We start from the raw sequence: 24,116 nt of genomic DNA, 5'->3' as shown, positions 1-24,116 counted from the left end.
GGAAATAACAATGTACTCTTTAAGAAAGGGTCACTTTGGAGCTGAGGAGAGCAATGAGATGTTCAAATATGAAGCAGAGAAATGTGTTGAATGCTATTTTCCTTTGTGATGTTTATTATCTCTTCAATATGACTTTTCTGAGTAGCTAATTCATGCTATAAATTGTGCTAGGTCCCCAGATAGAGAAGACGAAACAGGCAAGTTCCAGAACTTAAAATTCTCCAGCAAAGGGATGGATGGATGGGTAGATGGGTGGATGGATGTGTAACATTATTACAGATAATGATGGTGCTGTATAAGAAGTAGTAGGTTTTGCAGTTAAATAATGGGGATGGTAGTTCAAATGGGAGAGTCAAAGAAGGCCTACTAGGGGTAGTGAAATCGAGGCAGAAACTTGAAATCAAAGAAGGAGGATGGGAAGCACTTCCAGGAAAGTCAACCATAGTAAAAGGAAGGGTTAAAAAAGTAGCCAGTGTGTAAGGGTAGATGGAAGTCTGAGCCTACATTGCTGGTTATACATAGGGGAAGCTGGTGACACAAGACAGCTGAGGTCTTGGCAAGAGGCTTAGATCTTATTTCAATAGAGTGGGAAGATATTAATGAGTTTCAAGCAAGGAATTACGTAATATAATTTACATCTTTTAAAGATCTTTCTAGCTGTATTGAGAAGGGACTGGAGGAAAGGGCAGACTGTGGTTTGCTGATGTTAGTAAAAACATTGAAGCTGAATGAACAGATCAATAACGAACTATCAAATGTCCAACCAAATGATAGGAAAGCTATTTTTCAAAAATGTGTGTAGACAGAGTTGGATTGGAGAAGTTCTTCACCAGTCTACTTATTAGCTTTACGTAAATGCTCTTTTATGGTCAATAGGTTTTTTATTGACCATCATTTTTATTGAAGAATAACATACATATAGAAAAACACATACATTAAAATGCACAGCTTCATGAGTCATAAAAATTTAAGTGTGCCTTTCTAATCACCACTCAGCTAAACAAATAGACCATTGTCTGCAACCATCCTGCTCCCTCCCAAATGCTTGCTCCCCAGCTCACCTCCTTTTTCTTCTGTCTCCTCTTTCTATAACCATGACTGTTAGCCTGTAGATTACTTTTGCCTGTTTTTTAACTTATTGTGATGAATGAAATCAAATACAAGTTGCGTATCCCATATTCAAAATGCTTGGGACCAGAAGTGTTTCAGATTTTTTATTTTTTTTAATTTGTGAATATTTGCATATACACAATGAGATATCCTAAGGATGAAACCCAAGTCTAAAGTTGAAATTTATCTATGTTTCATATACACTATGTACACATAGCCTTCAGGCAATTTGATGCAATGTTTTCAGTGCATTTGCATAAATAATGTTAGGTGTGAAATTCTTCATTTGTGGTACTATGTCTGTGTTCAAAAGATTCAAATTTTGGAGCATTTCATATTTTGGATTTTCAGATTAATGATGGTCAACCTGTAGCATGTTTTTTTGTGTACCAGCAGATCATTCATTCATACTATACTATTAATATACTATGTGTTCATGTGTGGTTGTATTTCACAGTTTATCAATATGTGCCAATTATCCAGGTGTTCCACTGGTTATCATTTGGGTTGTGTCTAGTTTTTAGCTTAGTAATGCTACTATACCAATACTTTCCTTATCTTCTGATGTACATTTGGTTGTGTATTTATCAAGTGCTGTGATTACTAGGTCTTGGGTATGTGTAGGATGCGCTTTGGTAGATATTGCTGAGTAGTGTTTCCAAGTTGTCTTACCAGTTTCACTGTAGGAGGGCTTTGGTTGCTTTGCCAACACTTGGTATTTTCAGTTTTTATAATTTTAGACATTCTGGTGGGTATGTAACTGTCATCTGAATTTAATTTCACTGATGATTAATTAAGTTGAGCAACTTTCCATTGATTCTTGGTCATTCAGTTGTCCTCTAGGGAAGTATCTGTTCAAATACCTTTTCACTTTCTTTTGGATTGTCGATTTCTTATTAACTTCTTCTGTATGGGTTCTGGATAATAGCCCTTTCTTTACTCTATGGATCACAATAATCTTTTCTGAGAGTCTTACCTTTTCACCCTCTTTATGATGTTTTCAAGTGAAAAAAAGTTCTTAATGAGCCTGCTTTATCATTTTAATGATAATTTTGACAGGCTGTTTCAGAAATCTTTGCCCATCCCAAGTTCATGAATAGGTTCCTCTATTGAGGCTTTATTATTTTACTCTTCACATTCAGAAATACCAACTTGGACTTGATTTTTGTGCATGCTGTGAAGTAGGAATCAACACACATTTTCCCTTATGGCTGACCTATCAACTCATCACATTTATTGTGGAAATAAATCTTTCAGTCTGCAATGGCAATTTTGTCAAATATGATCTCTTTCATAAAGCTATATGTAAAAGCATGTCAAGTTCAAGTTTGACACAGGAACATAAGTATAGCACCACAAACATGAGGTGCAAGACCAGAAGATGTCAGTTAGGAATGAATGAGCAGGAATCACTTCCCTTATTGGACACCTCAGCTGATCAGGAAGATAAAGGAGATATCAGATGTTGGGGGATATGGGTATACAGTAATCTGGGAAGGCAAACTTTTGAAAAAAGCAGTTAGAATGCTATTGTCAGCTACTTCTGTCTGGTCATGGGGGGTACCCCTTACCTAGAGACTCCAGTGGGAATATTGAAAATTAAGTTACCCACCCCCTGGTTGGAAACATCTGGACGTCTAGAGGATGAGAAATGGGACCAGACACATTCCTCAAAGTTTCAAAGCAGGGTATGTACCTAGATTCCAAGGACCTGAGACTAGCTGTAATTGTGTGGGGGCTGTAAGGGGCTCAGTAGCAATAAAGTAGCAAAAGAGCACTAGGTGGGCATCTGATTCCTAGGATGCTGAAATTGCTAAAAGTAAAGATTAAGAACAGGCATGTAGCCACATGGGGCAAGAAATCTGAAAGGGAGCAATAAAAAGCCACCATCCTGTGCAAAAGACAGAGTGTGGAATAGGACCCCCAGGTTAAACTTCCCCTCCTCCTGCCCCTGCACCACCATCCCCAGCCCCACTCAGAAGATGGGTGGCAAGCACAGGCCTTTTAATGCCAGGAGCATCCCTTCTGAATTCTTCCAGCTAAATGCAATTTAAAGAGGTCAGAGGAAGATAAGCTTTTTTTTTTTATTACATCCTCCAAGTCCTGCTCATTCAGTTTCCTTTTATTCAGGTAGATAACTTCTGACCTTCAACAGTGCCCCAAATAGAGTCATATATCACTCAGGACCTATCACACCTGTGGGAGAGAAAGCCTCCAATAGTCCAGTGTCTCTTGCCCTGGACCATATCTGTGTTTCCTTGCTGCTGCACATGTTTGTTCTCCAGAAATCTTTGCCAAAGTAAAGAAAAGTAGAAACACAATAACCATATGTTGAAGTAGGCAAGGAAAATCCTCCACCAGTCCACTATCTTGGTATGATATGTGGCCTCCCAGCCACTGAAATTATACACAGAGGGAGTCATTTAAACAATGCAATGAAAGCATCTTTATCTGAGATGACAGGAACATAAAATACATTCCTCCTCCATTATTTCCAGTTGGGTTGAATATGCATTGTTCTACATTGTTTAAACCTCAGTGTGAACCAGGGAACCAGCTTTCAACCTTAAAACCAACAGAGTTGTGCGAAACATCTTGCTTTGAGAGATGTCAGAGAGGTAGAGTCTTTCTCATTCTTTGTCTGCATTTTTCATTTTTCAAGACTCTGTAGGTATTGCAGATATCATCATTCCATTTAGAATTTATTTTCCCTGGGGAATCAGGAGTCTTCAGGGTGATGTACAGCAAGTGAAGTTTGCAGAATCATGGAGACTGGTGATAAATAAAGTGAGACAAGAGAAAGGGAGAAAGAAAAGAAGGAAAACAACTTTGAGCAGAGAAGCTAAAACCAAGTAATTCTATTTAAAGCCTAGGGAATAAATAAGATGTACCAAGAGGCATTGCCCAGTTTGCTTGTTGGAGTCAGCTCCTGGGAAACAGGCTAACACAGGAAGTATAACCAAATCAGGACATTGCCCTCCTCTGGGCTGCTCCCCAATGGTATAACTGAGAGCCTGCATCCCACATCACATTTGTGTACATGAAAGTCTTTTCCATCTCTCACACCTCTGTATAGGAAACTGTTTCCCATAACCAGTTTTGGAAATCAAGCTTTCTTCATCCACAAACTAGCCAGCTAACAAGATTTAATTTAAAGCTCCATTCACAGCTGCTCACTCTGATCCTTTTTTTTTTTTTTTGTCAAATCAATGCTCATATTTTGTGTGAGACCTCTGTGAACCATTAACAGACTATAAAAAAATAATAATCAGTATACCCAAACACTGATTTAGACTTACCACAACTACATGTGGCTTTTGATGTTGGGAGTCTTATGCTGCATACTGGGAGGTTTTCAGTCCTACTGTGCTTTATTCCCTAAGATGAGTAACTGATTTGCATTGCATGCTCTTGGAACTAACTTGGAGGAGTTAGTGCCATTTCTTTTTCAATATCCTACCTAAAGGATCTCTTTTTTTTATTATAAATTTTTTATTCTAAATTGTTATATGTGACATTATAATCCATAGTACACATATACAGCACAATTTTTCATATCTCTTTTTGTATAAAAGTATATTCATACCATTTGTGTCTTCATACATGTACTTAGGGTAATGATTTGCCTCTTATTCCACCATCTTTTTTACACCCCTTGCCCCCTCCCTTCCCTTCCCTCCCCTTTGCCCTGTGCTAACTGAAGTTAGTCAATCCCAAAAAAACAAATGCCAAATGTTTTCTCTGATATAAGGAGGCTGATTTATAGTGGGATTGGGAGGGGGAGCATGTAAGATTAGACGAACTCTAAAGGATCTCTTTTAACTTGGGATTTGATGATACAACCAAGAGAGTCTTGTTGAAAAGAATGGAACCTTCCAAATGGAGGCCAAGAATGAGAAGTTTAGTATTATCTCAAAGGCACATTGATTTAAAATATAGTGTATTAAGAGAAAATCTGAGGTATAGTAATGCCTATAAATGAGGGGACTGATGGCTTTCATTGAAATTATAGTTGCTATTCATAGTTCCTAAGAGAAAGGGACATGCCATGTCATAGAAAGCCACAGAAAGAAACACCAGGATTGGTCAGGAGACAAAGGGCGAAAGCAGAACTGCGAGCAAGCATCCTGGTTGTATTGTTAAAGAAAGGAATGAGGAAAATAGGGTATGCAAACTTAGGATTGGCTGATTTGAATAATTGCTATGGGCTCTGGAGCATGTTGCTGTTTCAAGTTGTTTGGTACCTGGTCCTAAGGTGATTTGGGCAGATGGGTAGAAGCTTGGAATGTGAGACTCCAATGATTGGAGTTGGTTGAGGATATAGAGTCTGTATTGGTTTGTTTGCACATGAAAATTGCCTTGCCAGGAGAGTTGTTTACTATCCCTAGGAATAGGGATAGCTCTGGAAGGAGAGTGCCTCTAGATCAGCAAGACCTTAGATGTCTAAGCATTAGAATACAGGAAATATAAAGACATGGTTAATATACAACTACACCTGTAGCAAGGTGCTAGCTCATTTTGAGATGTGTAGAAGCATAGACCTGACCAGGCATGGTGTCCTGTCCAGCCTGAATAAGCCTCCTTCCCATTGCTCAATGGATTTCCACAAGCTATATGCTTGAGGGAGCTTCTCTGCCCTACTTCATGACATCCTTCAGAGCCAGGGTTTTGCTCACCCCTAGTCTCTTCTGTAGCTCACAACTGTCCATAGTTGTTCCTAGTAATTTTGACTCCTCTCACATATTAATCTACTAACCCCAGGTGTGCAAAAACACCCTTGCTGTGGGACACTCAGTGCACACCATGGAACCCAAGTTGGGTATTGCTTCACCTGAGGACTTGGGACTAACAAAGACAATCTGTCCTCTCCATGCAGCCATTCTGGAGAAAAGATATTGAAACACCAAAGAGGTCTCCATGTCAACCCCAGTTGGCTGTACTTGAGATTTAAGTACTTTGAGTAGGGAAAGGTAGCTTTTTCTGTCCCTATTGGTTAGTGCCCTGTTATAGTGGTGCTATAATATTAGATTGAATCTTTTTGCAATGTTCTGTAAAGTCTCACAATCTCCCTCCCAATTGTTCAGCAATTGGAAGGACAAGTTCATGGGTCCCCTCAACCTTGTTTCTTTGTTGACATCCCTCTCTGCAGTCTTTCCTGGGTTATACCCACAAACTTTCCCCTGATACAGGGTCTGGGGTATTGCTGGTTCACTATTTCATGCCCCATTTACATTCTGGCTACAGTAGCAGTGATAGTGCTGAACATAAAAGCACTTATTTATATATACCTCTTAGAGGAACTGTCTTGTCTTTTGCCATGCTCTAATTGGATTGTTGGGTCTTTTAGTACTGGATTTTGAGAGTTCTTTATATATTTTGAATACGATTTCTTTGTCAGCTATGTGGGTTACAGATATTTTATTTGGTTCCATGGCTTGTCTTTTCACTTCTTTAAAAAAAATCTTAATTGACATGTAATAATTGCACATACATATGAGATACTCTGTGGTATTTTGTTATGTACAATGTATATTTTTTTGTATTTTTGTCACCTCAAACATTTATCACTTTTTTATTTTTATTTTTTAGGTATATATGATAGCAGAGCATTTTTTAAAAATATTTTTAATTTTCATTGGACCTTTATTTATTTATTTGTGATGCTGAGAATAGAACCCAGTGTCTCAAACATGTGAGGCAAGCATTTTACCACTGAGCCACAACTCTCACCCCAACAGTAGAGTATATTTTGGCATACAGTGAATCTTTAAAATTCTCTCCTCAAGCTATTTGAAATAGCTTTTCACTTCTTAGGGTCTTTCACAAAGCAGAAGATTTCAATTTTACTAAAGCCCACTTTCTCAATTTTGTTTTTGAAGTCATGAGGCCCTATATCCCAAATGTTTCCCTCTATGTTTTCTTCTAAAAGCCTTATAGGTTTGTGTTTTACATAGAAACCCATGATTCATCTTGACTGATTATTGTATAAAATGTGATGTTTAGGTTAGGTTGTTTTATTGTGGTTTTGCTGATGGGCATCCAGTTTGCAAATGGATATCCGTCTGTGGAGGAGTCTATCCTTCCTCCATTCAACTGCTTTTGTACTTTTGTTAAAAATTATATGGCCATTTCTTGCTTTAGCAAACGTACTAAAAATGGAACAATACAGAGAAAACTATCATGGCCCCTATGCAAGGATGATGTGTAACTTTGTGAAGCATATTTTATTAATGCCACTGAATCATATACTTGAAATAATTTAAATGATACATTCCATGTTGCTTTTTATATACTTTTTTAAAACAGTAATTTAATATACCAACAATGATTGAATTATAATTCAATTATAATTCACTTCAAGTTGGCAAACTGTATGATATGTGAATTACATCTCAATAAAGTTTTTTAATGTAGCCAAAAGCAAATGATAATAATAAATCAATTGGCTATAGTTGTGTAGGTATATTTCTTTGCTACAATTATAGCTATACAAGTATAGTTATAATGCCTTTGTAGTTTTAATTTTGCTGTACTTGTATCTATGAACTTGTTAAGCTCATATATTAGTTCTAGGAATCTTTGTAGATTCTTTGGGATTTCTTACGTAGAATATCATGGCATTTGCATATCTAGATGCCGTGGTATTTATTTATTTCTTCCTTTGCTACCTGTATGCCTTTTGTTTCCTTTTCTTACCTTTTCACTTATTGCTCTGTCTAGAATTTCCAGTATCCTGCAGAATAAAAGTGATGAGAACAGGTCAGGCATGGTGGTGCATGCCTGTAATCCCAGAGGCTAGGGAGGCTGGGACAGGAGGATCATGAGTTCAAAGCCAGCCTCAGCAACTTAGCAAGGCACTAAGCAACTCAGTGAGACCCTGTCTCTAAATAAAATACAAAATAAGGCTAGGGATGTGGCTCGTGGTTACTGTGTTCCTGAGTTCAATCCCTGGTACCTACCCACACCCAAAAATGTGATGAGAACAGATGTCTGTGCCTTTTCCCCAACCACAGGGGAAAAGAAGTCAGTTTTAATCATTAACTATACTGTTAGCTGTTGAATTTCTGGATTTCTGTATCAAGCTAAGGAATTTCCCTTGTGCCTCTAGTGTTCTGAATTATTTTTATGATATAGTCATGTGACTTCTATTCTTTAGCCAATTAATGAGGTAGGTTACACTGATAAATGTTTGAATATTGAACCAGACTTGCACATATATCACTAAGTTCTTTTGCTTAATTTTAATCAGATTTGTTTTGTTAATAGGTTGTATGTTTCTACATATTTCGAAGATTAACCTCTTGGCTTGAAAATATTTTCTCTGATTCTTTAATTGCCTTTTCTTTTATTTACTTATTTTTTTTAATTTTTATTGTTGGTTGTTCAAAACATTACATAGTTCTTGATATATCATATTTCACACTTTGATTCAAGTGGGTTATGAACTCCCATTTTTACCCCATATACAGATTGCAGAATCACATCAGTTACACATCCATTGATTTACATATTGCCATACGAGTGTCTGTTGTGTTCTGCTGCCTTTCCTATCCTCTACTATCCCCCCTCCCCTCCCCTCTTCTCTCCTCTCTCTACCCCCTCTACTGTCATTCATTTCTCCCCCTTGTATTATTTTTCCCTTTCCCCTCACTTCCTCTTGTATGTACTTTTGTATAACCCTGAGGGTCTCCTTCCATTTCCATGCAGTTTCCCTTCTCTCTCCCTTTCCCTCCCACCTCTCATCCCTGTTTAATGTTAATCTTCTTCTCCTGCTCTTCGTCCCTACTCTGTTCTTAGTTACTTTCCTTATATCAAAGAAGACATTTGGCATTTGTTTTTTAGGGATTGGCTAGCTTCACTTAGCATAATCTGCTCTAATGCCATCCATTTCCCTGCAAATTCTATGATTTTGTCATTTTTTAATGCAGAGTAATACTCCATTGTGTATAAATGCCACATTTTTTTTTATCCATTCGTCTATTGAAGGGCATCTAGGTTGGTTCCACAGTCTTGCTATTGTGAATTGTGCTGCTATGAACATCGATGTAGCAGTGTCCCTGTAGCATGTTCTTTTTAGGTCTTTAGGGAATAGACCGAGAAGGGGAATAGCTGGGTCAAATGGTGGTTCCATTCCCAGCTTTCCAAGAAATCTCCATACTGCTTTCCAAATTGGCTGCACCAATTTGCAGTCCCACCAGCAATGTACAAGTGTACCCTTTTCCCCACATCCCCGCCAGCACTTGTTGTTGTTTGACTTCATAATGGCTGCCAATCTTACTGGAGTGAGATGGTATCTTAGGGTGGTTTTGATTTGCATTTCTCTGACTGCTAGAGATGGTGAGCATTTTTTCATGTACTTATTGATTGATTGTATGTCCTCCTCTGAGAAGTGTCTGTTCAGGTCCTTGGCCCATTTGTTGATTGGGTTATTTGTTATCTTATTGTCTAATTTTTTGAGTTCTTTGTATACTTTGGATATTAGGGCTCTATCTGAAGTGTGAGGAGTAAAGATTTGTTCCCAGGATGTAGGCTCCCTATTTACCTCTCTTATTGTTTCTTTTGCTGAGAAAAAACTTTTTAGTTTGAGTAAGTCCCATTTGTTGATTCTAGTTATTAACTCTTGTGCTATGGGTGTCTTATTGAGGAATTTGGAGCCCGACCCCACAGTATGTAGATCGTAGCCAACTTTTTTTTCTATCAGACGCCGTGTCTCTGATTTGATATCAAGCTCCTTGATCCATTTTAACTTTTGTTTAATTGCCTTTTCATTCTGTCATTTCTATTGTTGTCCAGAAGCTGTTTAGTCCAATGTAGTCCTGCTTCTCTATTTGTGCTTTCATTGTTTGTGTTTTGGGATCTCACTCAAGAAATCAAGAAGTTTTCCGCCTATGTTTCTTCTAGAAGTTTTATGGACTCAGGTCTTAAATTTAATTTTTTAATACATTTTGAGTTGATTTTAGTGTATAGTGTAAGAACAATTTTTTTTTCTTTTGCACGTGAATATCTAATTTTCCCAACACTATATAGAAAAGACTATATTTTCTCCGCCATGTATTCTTGGCACCCTTGTAGAGGATCAGTTGACTGTATATGTATTGCTTGCTTTCTGGGTTTCAATTCATTCCAATAGTCTGTGTGTCTGTTTTTTTTTTTTTTTTTAAGTTGTAAATGGACACAATACCTTTATTTTTTTATTTATTTTTATGTGGTGCTGAGGATCGAACCCATTGCCTCATATGGGTGATGCAAGTGCTCTTCCACTGAGCCACAGTCCCAGCCCTGTGTATGTCTGTTTTTATGCCAGCACCATATGATTTTGATTACTATGGCTTCATAATATATATTGAAATGAGAAAGTGTGATACTTCCAGCTTTATTCTTCTTGCTAAAAAATACCTCAGCTATATAGGATATTTTGTAATTCCATAGAAATTTTAGTATTCTTTTTATTTCTGTAAAAATGCCATAGTGATTTTGATATAGATGTATTGGATTTGTAGATTACTTTGAGAAGTATGGACATCTGAACACTAGTACTTCTTCCCATTCATGCTCACTAGGCATTTTATCATTCATAAAATTTCTGTTTTGTTGAAGGCCTTTGATTTCTTTCATCAGTGTTTTATAGTTTTCAGTGTTCAGGTCTTTTACCTTCTTGGTTAAGTTTACTTGTCAGTATTTTATTATATTTGATACTATTGTAAATTGGCTTGCTTTCTTTATTTCTTTTTTGGATAGTTCATTATTAGTGCATAGAAATGCAATGGACTTTTGTAGGTTGATTTTGCATCCTGCAACTTTAGTAAGTTCATTATTATTTCCAATAGTTTTTTCTTTGCAGTTTTTCTACATATAGAAATCATGTCATCTGCAGAGATAATCTAGTAAAATTATCTGGATGCCTTCCATTATGCCTTCTTGCATAATTGCTCTGGCTAGGACTTCTAGTACTATGTTGAATGTTAAGTGGTGAAATTGATCCTCTTGTCTTGGCCTTGAACTTAGAGGAAATTTTCAGTTGTTTACTGTTAAGTTTGATGTTAGATGAAGGCTTTTCACAAATGGACTTTATTGTGTTGAGTCAATTCCTTCTAACCTTCCTTTCATTTATTTATGCTTTTATCTGAAAAGGTTATTGGAATTTTGGCAAGTGATATTTTTCTGTGTCTCTTGAGAAGAATATGTGATGTTTGTCCTTTATTCTGTTAATGTGTATCACATTGAATAGTTTGCATATATTAAACCATCCTTGCCTCATAGAGATAAACCCCACTTGGTAATATTGTATGATTCTTTTGATGACTGTGTGGTTTGATATTATTTAGTTAGTGATATTTGCATCCATGATCATCTGGTACATTAGTTAGTAGTTTTCTTTCCTTATTGTATTTTTGCCTGTTTTGGTATCAAGGTGATGGTGGCCTCTTACAATGAATTTGGAAGTGTTCCCCTTTTCTGTTTTGTTGAAGAGTTTAATTTGTCTTAAAATGTTTAGTAGAGGGCTGGGGATGTGGCTCAAGTGGTAACGTGCTTGCCTGGCATGCACGGGGCGCTGGGTTCAATCCTCAGCACCACATAAAAATAAAATAAAGATGTTGTGTCCACCGAAAACTGAAAAATAAATATTAAAAAATTCTCTCTCTCTCTCTCTCTCTCTCTCTCTCTCTCTCTCTCTTAAAAAAAAAAAAAAAAAAAAAAAAAAAACTTTAGTAGAGTTCACCATTGAAGCCATCTGATCCTAGGCTTTTTATTGTTGGGAGGTGTTTGATTTCTCAGTCTCCTTTATTTGTTATTGGTCTTCTCAGGTTTTTTATTTTTTCTTTAATCAGTCTCAGTAAGTTATGTTTCTAATTATTTTTTTCTAGGTTGTCCAATTTGTTGACATGTATCATTGTTCAAAATAGTCCCTTAACATTCTTTCTATTTCCATACCATTAGTTGTGATGTCTTCTTTTTCATTTCTAATTTTATTTATTTATGTCTTCTTTTTTCTTAGTCTAAGAATGTGTTAATTTTTTTATCCTCCAAAAACAACAACAAAAAAAACCCTTAGTTTCACCAGTTTTCTCTATTGTTTTCTATTCTCTAATTTATTTCTTCATTAATATTTATTGTTTCTTTCTTTCTGCTAACTTTGGGCTAATTTGTTCTTTTTAGGTCCTCAAGGTATAAAGATTGAGAGCTTTCTTCTTTTTTAATATAGATGCTTATTAGTATAAACTTTCCTCTGAGAGCTGCCTTTCTGTATCCCACAGGTTTTGGTATATTATATTTTCATTTCCATTTGTCTCAAGATATTTTCTAATTTCCCTTTGACATCTTCTTTGACAAAACAATTGTTCAAGAGTATGTTGTTTATATTCCACATATTTGTGAATTATCCCAGTTTCATTTCATTCTGGTTGAAAAAGCGTTTGATACAATTTCAGTTTTGTTAAATTGGTTAAGCTCATTTTGTGACCCAGCATATGATCTGCCCTGAAAAATGTACCATGTGGCTTAAAAATGTGTCTTCTGTTGCCATTGGTGGAATTTTCTATATATGTCTACTAGGTTCATTTCATCTATACTACTGTTCAAGTATGCTATTTCCTTTCGTATTTTCTGTCTGGATAATCCATGCATTATTGACAGTGGAATACTGAAATCTCCTACTATTATTGTATTGCTGTCTCTTTTTCCCTTCTCTGTCCATGGAAGCAGCCTCTGTAAATTTCTACAGCTTTACTTCCTGAGACAGCTAAGTACTTTACTTCCTGAGACAGCTAGGTACCTGAGCCACAAACTCACACAGGTCCTTTTCCTTCTTACCATCTAAGTGTTGACTGTCCTGAGTGCCTCCCTCCTGTCCCTGGTCCCTGAGGTCTTGCTCTTGCCCTGTGCACCTCTATGCAGCACTAAAGGTCACTGCAAGGATATGATGCGCAGTGAAGACGGGGAATCCTGCTCCGCTGTGGGCAGGAGCCTCGTTCATGAGAACTTTCCAGGCTGTATCCACATGGAAGTGCCACTGAACAAAATCTAGGTCCTGGTGGCCCAGTGTCAGGGGCTGATCTTGAGGACAAATACTTGTGGCACACACGCAGATATGGATCTTGTTTCCTGCTCATTCAGCTGGATTGATTGTGGCCTCGCTAGGAGGAAAAAAAAAAACCACAAAAACTTTTCTGTGGTGAATGATTGGAATGTTTTAATGATACTGTTGTTTTTAATATAACAAAGATAGTATATGACTATTAGGGAAAGTTCAGAAAATACATAAAAGAGCAAAGATGAAATTAACAATTACTTAGAATCCTATTACTCAAAAGCTTGTGACTGATTGCATCTTTATTCCTTATTTTTATTATAAAAAAATCATTACCTATGGGCTGGGGCTATAGCTTAGTAGCAGAGAGCTTGCTTAGCATGTGTGAGTCACTGGGTTTGATCCTCAGCACCACATAAAAATAAACAAATAAAACAAAGGCATTCTGTCCATCTACAACTATAATTTTTTTTTAAAATCAATATATTCTCATGGGAACCAATGACTCTGGATGTGTAGTCTTGTTTTCCCCAGCTCAATTCCATCTCCCAAGATACAGTTTAACCTTCCATACTTAAAAAAAAAAAATTATTTTTTAGTTGTCGTTGGACTCAATACCTTTATTTTATTTATTTTTATGTGGTGCTGAGGATTGAACCCAGGGCCTCAAACTCTACAACTGAGCCACAACCTCAGCCCTTCCATACCTTTTTTTAAAAAACTTATACAAATATAACTATTTATAGAGCTTTATTTTATTTCATTTTGCCTTATCAAGGGCTTAAGTAATATATCCCTCTGCAAATTGCTTCTTTCAGTTAACAATAAATTGTGGACATATTCCAAATATACATACATAGTTTTATGTGTGTATGTACATATATACATACATGTGCACATACAGACATATATGTACATACCCACACATATATGCATACCCACATATATGTATATACACAAAACCTACATTTTTTAAAAAAATATATTTTTCAGTTGTCAGTGGACCTTTATTTTATTTATATGCTGTGCTGAAAATTGAACCCAGTGCCTCACATGTACTAGGCAAGCACTCTCCCACTGAGCCACAACCCTAGACCCTCAAACCCACATTTTTTAGGTAGCTGCATAGTATTTCATGGGCAGCAGGCTACATATACAAACATTATGCTCAGATATGCAATGCCATGGAGGTTTGTCTTTCTGTGATTGATATGTCTTCCTATGCTCTTTCTCTCTTCCCAGAGTGGGAAGGACAGAGAGGTTTCAACTTCAGTCTTCGAATCAGTGCTGTCCTGCACTCTGTGGCTACAGATCCTTCTTTGGAAAATTCTCAGTCTTCCCAAGCCCCTGCCTCCTCTTGGCATCCTGGCCACATAACTGTTGGACAAATACAATACTTTGGGAGCAAAGAAGGCACTTTTAATAATGAGTCTAGTTGTATCCAGGAATCTTACAGCTATTCTTGTGCTAGTCTCTACGCTAGGTGCCCATATGCATCCTATTTGAGTACAGGCTGCTGCACACAGAGCAACATGGGGTATATCCAAGCCCAGTCTTCTGCTGACACTTCTGTCTGCATCTGGCAGAATTCCTGTTCTCTCCTAGGACATGTTCATGCCTGAGAACGGGTGAAGGGAATCAACTCTCTCTCTCTGAGTCTTGGGTGCTTCATCCTGTGGTCCTTAATAACCCTTCCCTCAACAGGCATAGCTGGAAGGTGTGCCTAATGACCTCTCTGCAGAAGCACACTGAAACTTCTGGATCCTTGCTCTTCATGGGCACAGCTTAGCATGACCTGTGCCTTCCCACTCCCTCTCAGCTTTCTGCCCCTCTTCTTCCCTTTCCTGAATATCTTTCGGCACTACCCCTTCATATTCCTGCATTCTGCTTAGATTCTTTCCAGTCTTCTCCCACAATCCCAAAAAGAATCCAATGTAATCCATCCTTTTATTTTCTCTGTCATCCTCTCTGACATTCCTCTTCATGAGGCTTTTGGCCCAGGAAGTGCATAGGACATCCATATCTATCCTTGTCTCGTTTCCCTGCCAAGTCCCTTGAAGCAGTAGGCTTTTCATTTCTTACCATCGACTCTTGAGGTTCCCCTGTTCCTGGCAGATAGTCACATTTTATGATCTAGTCTGATCTAGGTCTCCCTCAAAAGGCCCTTGAGATGCTAATGGAACTGTTGGAATTTTAAAAATTGCTTACTTGCTTTTTTATCTCCACTAATCCTGGATTTCTAGACTATGTTCTTGCTAAGGAGATTAAGAAAGGTCAGCATAGCACTGAGACTCAGAGCTGATCAGTGGTCTCTTTGATTCTAAGTGTAAGTCAGCTTTAAAGGGGAAAGCTGCAAAAGCAACATGATTTAAGGAGGAAATGTGTGAATGTTCAAAATGGTATTATCATTACAGTGGAGTATGGTTGGATAAGAATTTTTCCCACCACTTTCCTATGGGTGATGTTCAGACTTTTGCTATATACAAAAATTGCTGAGGCGGGGAAACCTTTTATAAATGTATTTTTCTTTACTAGAACTACTAATTTCTTTTTTTTTAATTTCTATAGAATAAACTCCTCAAAGCGTGATTCAAGGGCTGTGCAATTTAATTTTTAGTATCTGCTGGGACATCCTTTTTCAATTCACACCCCCACCGTTAATGTATGAGGGGCTTATTCACATACATCTTCCCCACCACTGGTCTCATTCAGTAAAAAACAAAACTATCATTGCATTCCACACTTCTCTTACAACCTTATGAGATAGTAAATGATGTATTTTTTCATTCCATAATCAGCTATCTATATTCCCTCTTTTACAAGAATAGCTTTTGTCCATTATCCTCAAAGGCTACTGTTTTATTTATTTAGCAGCACTGTGAATTGAACCCAGGGCCTTGTACATGCTAAATAGTTGCTCTAATTACATTGAGCTATACCCCCAGCCCTTTTTACTTTTTATTTTGAGACAGGGTCTCACTAAGTAGCCAAAGTCTAGAACTTTTTAGCCTCTTGACTTATCCTTGCAAATTGCTGGGACTACTGGCACGCATCTGACTCTATTGTTCTTTTTAATTATCAATTGTGTACTTTCTTCATATGCTAGTAAGTCTAAATTTAGTCAAATTTGATGGAAATTTCTCCCAATGTCTTTTTTTTACTTTATTTACACACTTACATAAATATATATAAAATGAGAAGTGTGAATTTTTACTAAAGGACTTTAAAAGCTAAATGAATAGATAATTATACCATGCTTTTAGTCTATTTTCTGTTGTAGCAACAGAATATCTAAGACCGGGTAATATATAAAGAAAAGAACTGTATTTATTTTCCAGCCCTAGAGGTACAAGAGAATGGTGCTGGCTTCTCTTTGGCTCTAGTAAGGACCTTATGGCTACATCACAACCTGACAAATGGCATCATGGCAGGAGCCTGTTAGGGAGTGATTGCATGGCAAAACAGGAAGCAAGAGATTCAGGCACTGGGCTTACTAGTTTTATAACAATTCACTCTTTTGGCAACTAACTAGGATCCCATGAGAACAACATTGATCTCTTCCAACAACAATGCTTGCAATGACCTACCCATCTTCACTAGGCCCTTGTTACCATTTGGATCCGGAATGTCCCCCAAAAGCTCCTATGTTGAAGGCTTGGTCCCCAGTGCAGCGAGTATCAGAGTTGGGTGGGGGAAAGTGATTTCAACATCAAAGTTCTTTCTTCATCAATAAATTAATTTATTAATGAATTTATAATTGAATGTGCCTCGGGGGGATAGTGGAAACTGTAGGACGTGGGACCTAATTGAAGAGTGCTCTTGGGGTGTGCTCTTGGAGACTTTGGATATGAGTTGTTCCCCAAAAGACCTTTTGTTAATGCAGGAATATGCAGAGGTGAAATTATTAGACTATGAGAGTATTACCCTATTACCCTAGTCAGTGGAGTAATCCATTTGATGCATTAATAATTTAAATAAACTTACTGGGTGGTAACTATAGCCAAGTGGGGTATGGCTGAAAGAATAAGGTCACTGGGGGTGTGTGCCTTTCAGGTTTATATTTTGTCCTGGTGTCTGGCTGTCTTTGTTTCCTGTTTGTCTTAGCAGCATTCTTTCACCATGTCTTCCACCATGATATTCTGCCTCACCTTGTGCCCAGAGCAATGAATTCAGCTGATCATGGACTAAAACCTCTGAAACCATGAACTTAAAATAAACTTTTCTTCCTCTAGATTAGTCTGATCAGACATTTTGATCACAGTGACAAAAACCTAACTAATATAGGGACTATTCCTTGTCCCTGGCCCTTCCTCCCCATCTGCCTTTCTCTCTTTCTCTTCTCTTCTCTTCTCTCTCTCCTTCCTCCCCCCTCCCCCCCCTCTCTCCTTCCCTGCCTCCATGAGGTGAGCAACTCTGTTCCACCATGCTTTCTCTCTACCCTGATGTTCTGACTTATCACAGGCCCATAGCAATAGAGCCAGCCAATCGTGGACTGAAACCTCTGAAACTATGAGCCAAAATGAATTTTTCTCCTTTAAGTTGATATTCTCAGATATTTTGTCATAGTGACAAAAAGCTGACTGGCATAGACCAAACTCTTGAAGGTTCCATCATCATTCAACATCACTACTTTGGGACCAATCTTCCAACATGTGATATGATCTGGAATCTAGGTCTCTCTCAGAATGCCCTTGAGGTGCTAATGGAGCTGCTGGGATTTAGAAAATTGCTTTCTTGTTTTCTCTGTCTCTACTAAGACTGGATTTCTGGATGATATTCTTACTAAGGATAGTAAGAAAGGTCAGCCCTAAGAAGCTTGGGGGGTACGTTCAAACCATATTCATACAATAAACAGATGGGAAACTAAATTTGAAGACATCGATACTTTTGAAATTAATAAATAAATGTAATGCAGTACCCTAGATTTTTTTTTAAACTGAGATCAAATTATCCTCAAATATAAGCAAGAAATGCTTGGAAAAGAATAGTAAGAATAGAATTGTATCATATACTGCAAATATCAGATAGCAATTCTAGTCAGAAGAGTATATGATATTGGCAGCAAAATGAAAAAATAAAAATCACCAAAAGAAAGTAGAGTTGAAGTATAGATGTATTTTAATTTACTGGGAAAAGACACATTCAATAAATGTCAACCACGTTGGAAGAAAATAAAATTGGATGACAATAATGTGCCTATGTATGTGAATAAATTATAGATATAGGGTAAAAAGCCAAATTATAATAATAATTTAAAAATTTAGAATATTATCCCACATAATCTCAATTGAAGGAAGCCTTCTTAAGTGAGGCAGGAATCCCAGAATGATAAAGAAATAGATTAGCAGATTTGACAGTATGATAACATTTTAGCCTATTTTCTCTTGGTCTTTGATATATGCAGCTTTGCATTCTTGAGATTATTCCACATACCCAGTTTTTGTGTGTGTATGCTTTTTCGCTTCCTAAGTGTTCCCCTGTGGCCTATGAAACTTCAAAAATGTAATTTCATTGTCTCTATATACTCTAGTTTGTACAGGTGCTATCGTTTGTTTACATTTTTAAATAAAAGTCACAATTCTTTGTATTTCAAAAGTAGAAAGTACTTTCTATAACATCTTGAATAGAAATTTGAGGTGCAAGACACATGACATACCATGATACAGCTCTCAGGAGGAACAGTCCAGTGCCATATAGTAAATTAGACTTCATGTTCATGAGTGTCTTCCAGTGGGAAAACATTTAATAAATTATTAGCATTATTTAGTATAAATTGGGAAGAAATCGATTCAATCTTTTCCCTATACCATTTATTTGGATAAATAGAGGATGGACAGGAATGAGATCCCTCAGAGTGCAAGTTATACATGTGGCAAAATTAATGTATAAAATCAACAATGTATCCAAAGGACTTTTTTCCCATCATGGTGATCCTTTTCTATTCAAATAGAAAATAGTCTTTATTCACCTATAATTAGCAATAATTACTTTTTAATTAAAATTTTAAGATTATCACATATTCCATGATAATAAAACAAACTGATGTCATAGTAAGTGACAGACTTTGCTAGCATCTTCTTTGTGTTATTACACAAATCAGTACTGGATGCAAAAAAACACACTGTATAATGATTTTATAGGTAAAATTTAGTACACAGGAAGTTACTTTGACCATTTTAAATTCAACTCCCTTCCATTATCTACAAGAATAAAACTACCCTGCAATTCTTTTTTAAAATTATTCATTTTAATTAGGTATATAGGACAGCAGAATGCATTTTGATTCATTGTACACAATTGCAGCACAACTTTTCATTTCTCTGATTGTATGCAATGTAGTCTTGCATCATATGTGCCATCATACATGTACCTAAGGTAAGAATGTCCATCACATTCCACCATCTCAAGGGACTTTTCTTTGCTAGCACACTGAGGACTTTGATAAGATGAATATTTTTAGGAGTCTTGGAAAGAGGACTAAAAATTTGGTTCTGCAAATTATGACAGTAATTCAATGTTACAAAATATTCTTGAAGAGATATCCAAAAGAAAAGAGGGCATCCTGTGGGCAGTCACAGCTTCAGGCAGTATTGGCTACACATCAGCCTAGGTTCTGACCTCATGTCTTTCAGGATAGTGTTTCCATAGGGGAATAACATTTGCATATTATTTGGCTTTTTTAAATTATTTTTTTAGTTATAGTTGGACACAATACCTTTATTTTATTTATTTATTTTTATGTGGTGCTGAGAATTGGACCCAGCACTTCACATATGCAAAGTATATTTTAATTAAACATTTAATTTTGAAATAATCATAAATTCATATGCAGTTATAAGAAACTAGTATAGAGTTCCAGTGTACCCTTTACAGTGATAGCACCTTGTAAAACTATGGTCCAGTATTAAAACCGGGGCATTTATATCAATGTAGTCAGTATATAAAACATTTCCATCCCTATGAGCATCCTTGATGTTGTTCTCTTATATCCACAGTGCCTTACCCAACCCCATCCTTAACCCCTGATAATCATGAATCTTTCTTTATTTCTATAATTTTTATATTTTAAGAATGTTATATGAATGGAGTCTTACAGTAAGTAATCATTAGAGTTGTTTTCTTTTTTTAGTGGGTTATAACCTTTTTATATTTATATCAGAGCATTATAGTTGTACACAATGGTGGTATTTGTTGTTACATATTCATACATGCACAATAACAATAAAATATTTTTTTAATTTCACCAATATGTTGTTTTTACTCAACATGATTATCTGACTATCCATTCAGATTATTGGCACATCATGAGTTTCTTGCTTTTTCTTACTGAGGAGTATTCCATGATACAGATGTTCTATAGTTGGTTTCACCATTTACCCCTTAAAGTCTTTGGGTTGTTCTGGGCTATTATGAAGACTGCTATGAACAGTCCTATAAGGAGGGTTTACATGTTCATGTAAACATAAGACTTGATTTTTCTTGGGTAAATATCCAGGAATCCAATTGCTGAGTTGTAGTTACTTACATGTTTAGCTTTCTGAAAAATTGTAAAATTACTTTCAAGAGTGGCTGTATAATTTTACATCCCCACAAATAATGTATGAATAATCTGTTCCTCTATATTATTGCCAGCACTTATTGTTGTCACTATTTTTATGTTTGCCATTCTGATAAGTATTTAGTGATATCTCATTTTGTTTTCATTTTCATTTCCCTGATGCTACTGATATTGAAAATCTTTTTATGTCCTTATTTGCCATCCACATATCCTTCAGTGAAATATCTCTTCATGTCTTTTTTGAATTGGAATTTGTTATTATGGAGTTTTGAGAATTCTTTATGTGTTCTCAATAGTAATTTTTTGTTAGATATGAGGTTTGCAAATATTTTCTCCCAGTCATTAACTGTTTTTTTATCCTTTTTGACAGAGAAAAATTTCTTAACTTTGATGATTATTAATATTTACTTTTCTGGATAATGCTTTTGGTGTCAGGTTTAAGAAAGTGAGAAACATGCTTACCTGTCCAAACCCAAAGAGTGGACTAACAGACACAGCCTTGCAAGATCAGATGTCTGGTGGGGAGCAGACATACCCAGATTGGATAAAATCAGCATTTTCTCTCCTAGGGTAAAAATGTCCCTCCCCCAATCCCTCATTAGCTGAGTACTATGGGATGCACAGTCTTCCCAAACTCCTGTGTTTTACTGTCTCCTATTGGGTTAATTAAAGAAATATACCTTTAGTTGTCCCCCCCGCCTTGGGTCTCTTGTGGCTGGAAGTCCTTTCCGGAATTGAGTTCCTTTTGAAGTTGAAGTTGATTAAGCTCCTTTCCTCTTACCTCCTCTTTTATACTTTGGTGTTAACTTCTTGTAACTTTCCCTTCTCTCCAGCTGTCTTTCTTACATCATGATTTTACATTTAAGGCTAAATTTTACATTCTGAAAATAGACCACAGGACTTTCTATTTCACACAAGTACAACTCCTTGCCTAACCCTCACAACACCTCCCCTGTATTAATGGTCTCTCATTAACTCTTAGAACCATACCGTTAAATAGGTACCATTGTCTCTGTTTTTAAAAAGGAGAACTGATGCTTTTAAAGGACACTTGAGTTGCAGGGAAGAAAGAGGAGGGAGTTGTCTTTGTGGGAGAGGGGGTCAAGCAAAAGATTCCTTTTAAGAAGAGGACCCCTGGACATGTTTGATACGAGCAAGGAGAAGTAAATGGTAGACAGAGCTTGTGGATTTAGGGTAGCAAAGGGATTATCATGGAAGATGGGTCTCTTGAGAAACAAGAACAAGTGAGCTCTTGAGACCACACGAGAGGAGAAAAAAAATGGGAAGATTAATAGAAGCCAATGCCCAAACCCTTAGTATCCTCTAACTGAGTGGTTTTCCAGTGGTATGGCTTGTGAGATCACAAAGTCCTGAGAAGCCCTTGCCCTCCAGAATTTCTGATTCAGTAGATCTGGGTGGAACTTGAGAAACTGCATTTCTAACAAGTCTCACAGTGATGCTGAGGCTGAGATCTAGGGGTTCTACTTTAAGAACCACTGCTCAAGATTTCCATTGCCACCCAGGGTAGGTCATCTGGAAGTAGCGAGCTGGGGGTGGTGAAAGGGGAGCCTGAAGGAGAGGCATGGCTAAGACAGTCACTGCAGGGTACTCCACCCCTTTTAACAATCTTCTTGAAACAACAAAAATGAAAGGTTCCAAAGTTCAATAAATGCCAAAATGTTAGAGTAGAATGTGTCAGGTTCTTAGCTCTGATATAAACTTTTCCAATTTAACACAGAAGCAGAGGATAATAGACCTTATCCGTTCCTAATGTGGGGAAAAATTCATCTTGAATAAGGTATAATGATTACAGTATAATTTCAACCATTTTCAAATAGAAGATATCCTTATGGAAGAGGGCGAGGTAGGAAAGAATGTTCCTACTTGCAGGAAGGAAGAACCATGGCTGCAGTTGTGGTTGAGAAGCAAGTGAAGCCATGTGTTGAGGAACAGTAGTAGGACTTCTGGAGCTTTAGGAATCATGGGATTAATGTGATCTATGCCTTCACAAAGCTGGGATATAGCATTGTTCACATCTCAGGATATTTAGAGAAATGGCATCCTGTCAAAGTAGGATTATTAGCTTTACTGTTCAGATTCTAAGTGACTTACTTGTTGTTTGGCCCTGAGCAGATTACTTAATTCCCCTGTGTCTAGGACAGGATTATTGTGAAAGTGTGAAGATAGATCATATAGAATGTGGCAAGTATACTCAGAAACATCCTTTGCTGAGTCAAGTTCAAACACAAGACTTCTGAGTTTTACCTGCTGGGCCCCAAGCAGTTCTAAGTATGATTCTTCTCAAATCCATGTCATCTGTGGCTTCTAGAACCTAAAACCACAGGCCCTATGTCATTATAGTCCCCTGGAAATAAAGCTACTAGAAGACCTTGGTCAGACCCTACATGGGATTCCAGCCTAGCGATGGTCTTGGCCACGTGAAAGGAAACAGATGAACAGGACAATTGCAGATTTTCCACAGAAAATAAGGACTAGTGATGGATGATAAGGGTTGGGTAACATTACAGAGGGGGTCAAAGGATGCCTTTCTGAGGAGGTAGCATCATCAAACCTGGAGGGTGAGAAGGGGCTGCCTTCAGAAGGAGGAGTTTTACTCTGAAATCCTGGCATCACCAGGACCTTCCACAAGGACCCAGGATTATTGAAGGTCAGATGCAATGTGAGTATGCTCAGGCAATTGAAAACAAGTAGAAGATAAAAGAAAAAGGGATTATCTCTTTATGGGGGGACTGAAGAATGGGGTTGGGAAACATGGAAGGGCAGCTGGCGCTGACTTCCCATTGGGAAATTTAAACATGATTTTAGGAATTGCAGTTTCCCAAAGAGGAATAAAGCAGAGTTCCCTCTGATAAACTCCTCTAAAGGATGGAGGAGCACCAGTTTCTCCCTGGACTTGCTTCCTGAGTACGAAGGATCCTTTTGCTAAGTTTTAAGATGCCTGCATTTCCATTCCTCCTTCCTGTTTGCCTGTTCTCACTATGCTCTTAAGGTCTGAAGTCACCTGGTACTAGGCCCTCCAAATTGATGACTAACCCTTTTGATACACAGAGGTTGCCACCTCTGGGATATCTTCTGTGTCTCTTGTTACACCTGGGTGACAGGCTCTCCTTGGACCAGTAGCTGTTGAGTGGTACCTCTCAAAAGGGCACACCCCGCTGAGCTACTCAAGCACACAGCCACAGCCCTTTGAGATAGCTTCTAGAGCTGTCTGACGGACTCTCCCATGGATATGTATCACACCTGAATGGAAAGACAGGTGTGAAATGTGCTGGAAAGTGATACAGTCAGGCTTGGTAGAGAGCAAGCAGGAGCTGGATACTGTTAAGAGGTGAAGAAGTGGACATGGAGGACCTAAAGCACCAGTGCAGAGATGCACACACAAGAAAATACAGTGAGACT

General features: G+C 37.4%; 1 pseudogene; it reads left to right on the top strand.

Annotated features, from left to right (window-relative positions):
* Positions 1 to 7,242: 7,242 nt before the first annotated feature.
* On the top strand, positions 7,243 to 7,342 carry LOC114081240 (U6 spliceosomal RNA; annotated as a pseudogene).
* Positions 7,343 to 24,116: the final 16,774 nt, after the last annotated feature.

This window comes from Marmota flaviventris, chromosome 2, assembly GCF_047511675.1.
Source record: "Marmota flaviventris isolate mMarFla1 chromosome 2, mMarFla1.hap1, whole genome shotgun sequence".
NCBI lineage: Eukaryota > Metazoa > Chordata > Mammalia > Rodentia > Sciuridae > Marmota > Marmota flaviventris.
The sequence above is the reverse complement of the archived record's forward strand: the minus strand, read 5'-3'. Positions and strand labels throughout refer to the sequence as shown.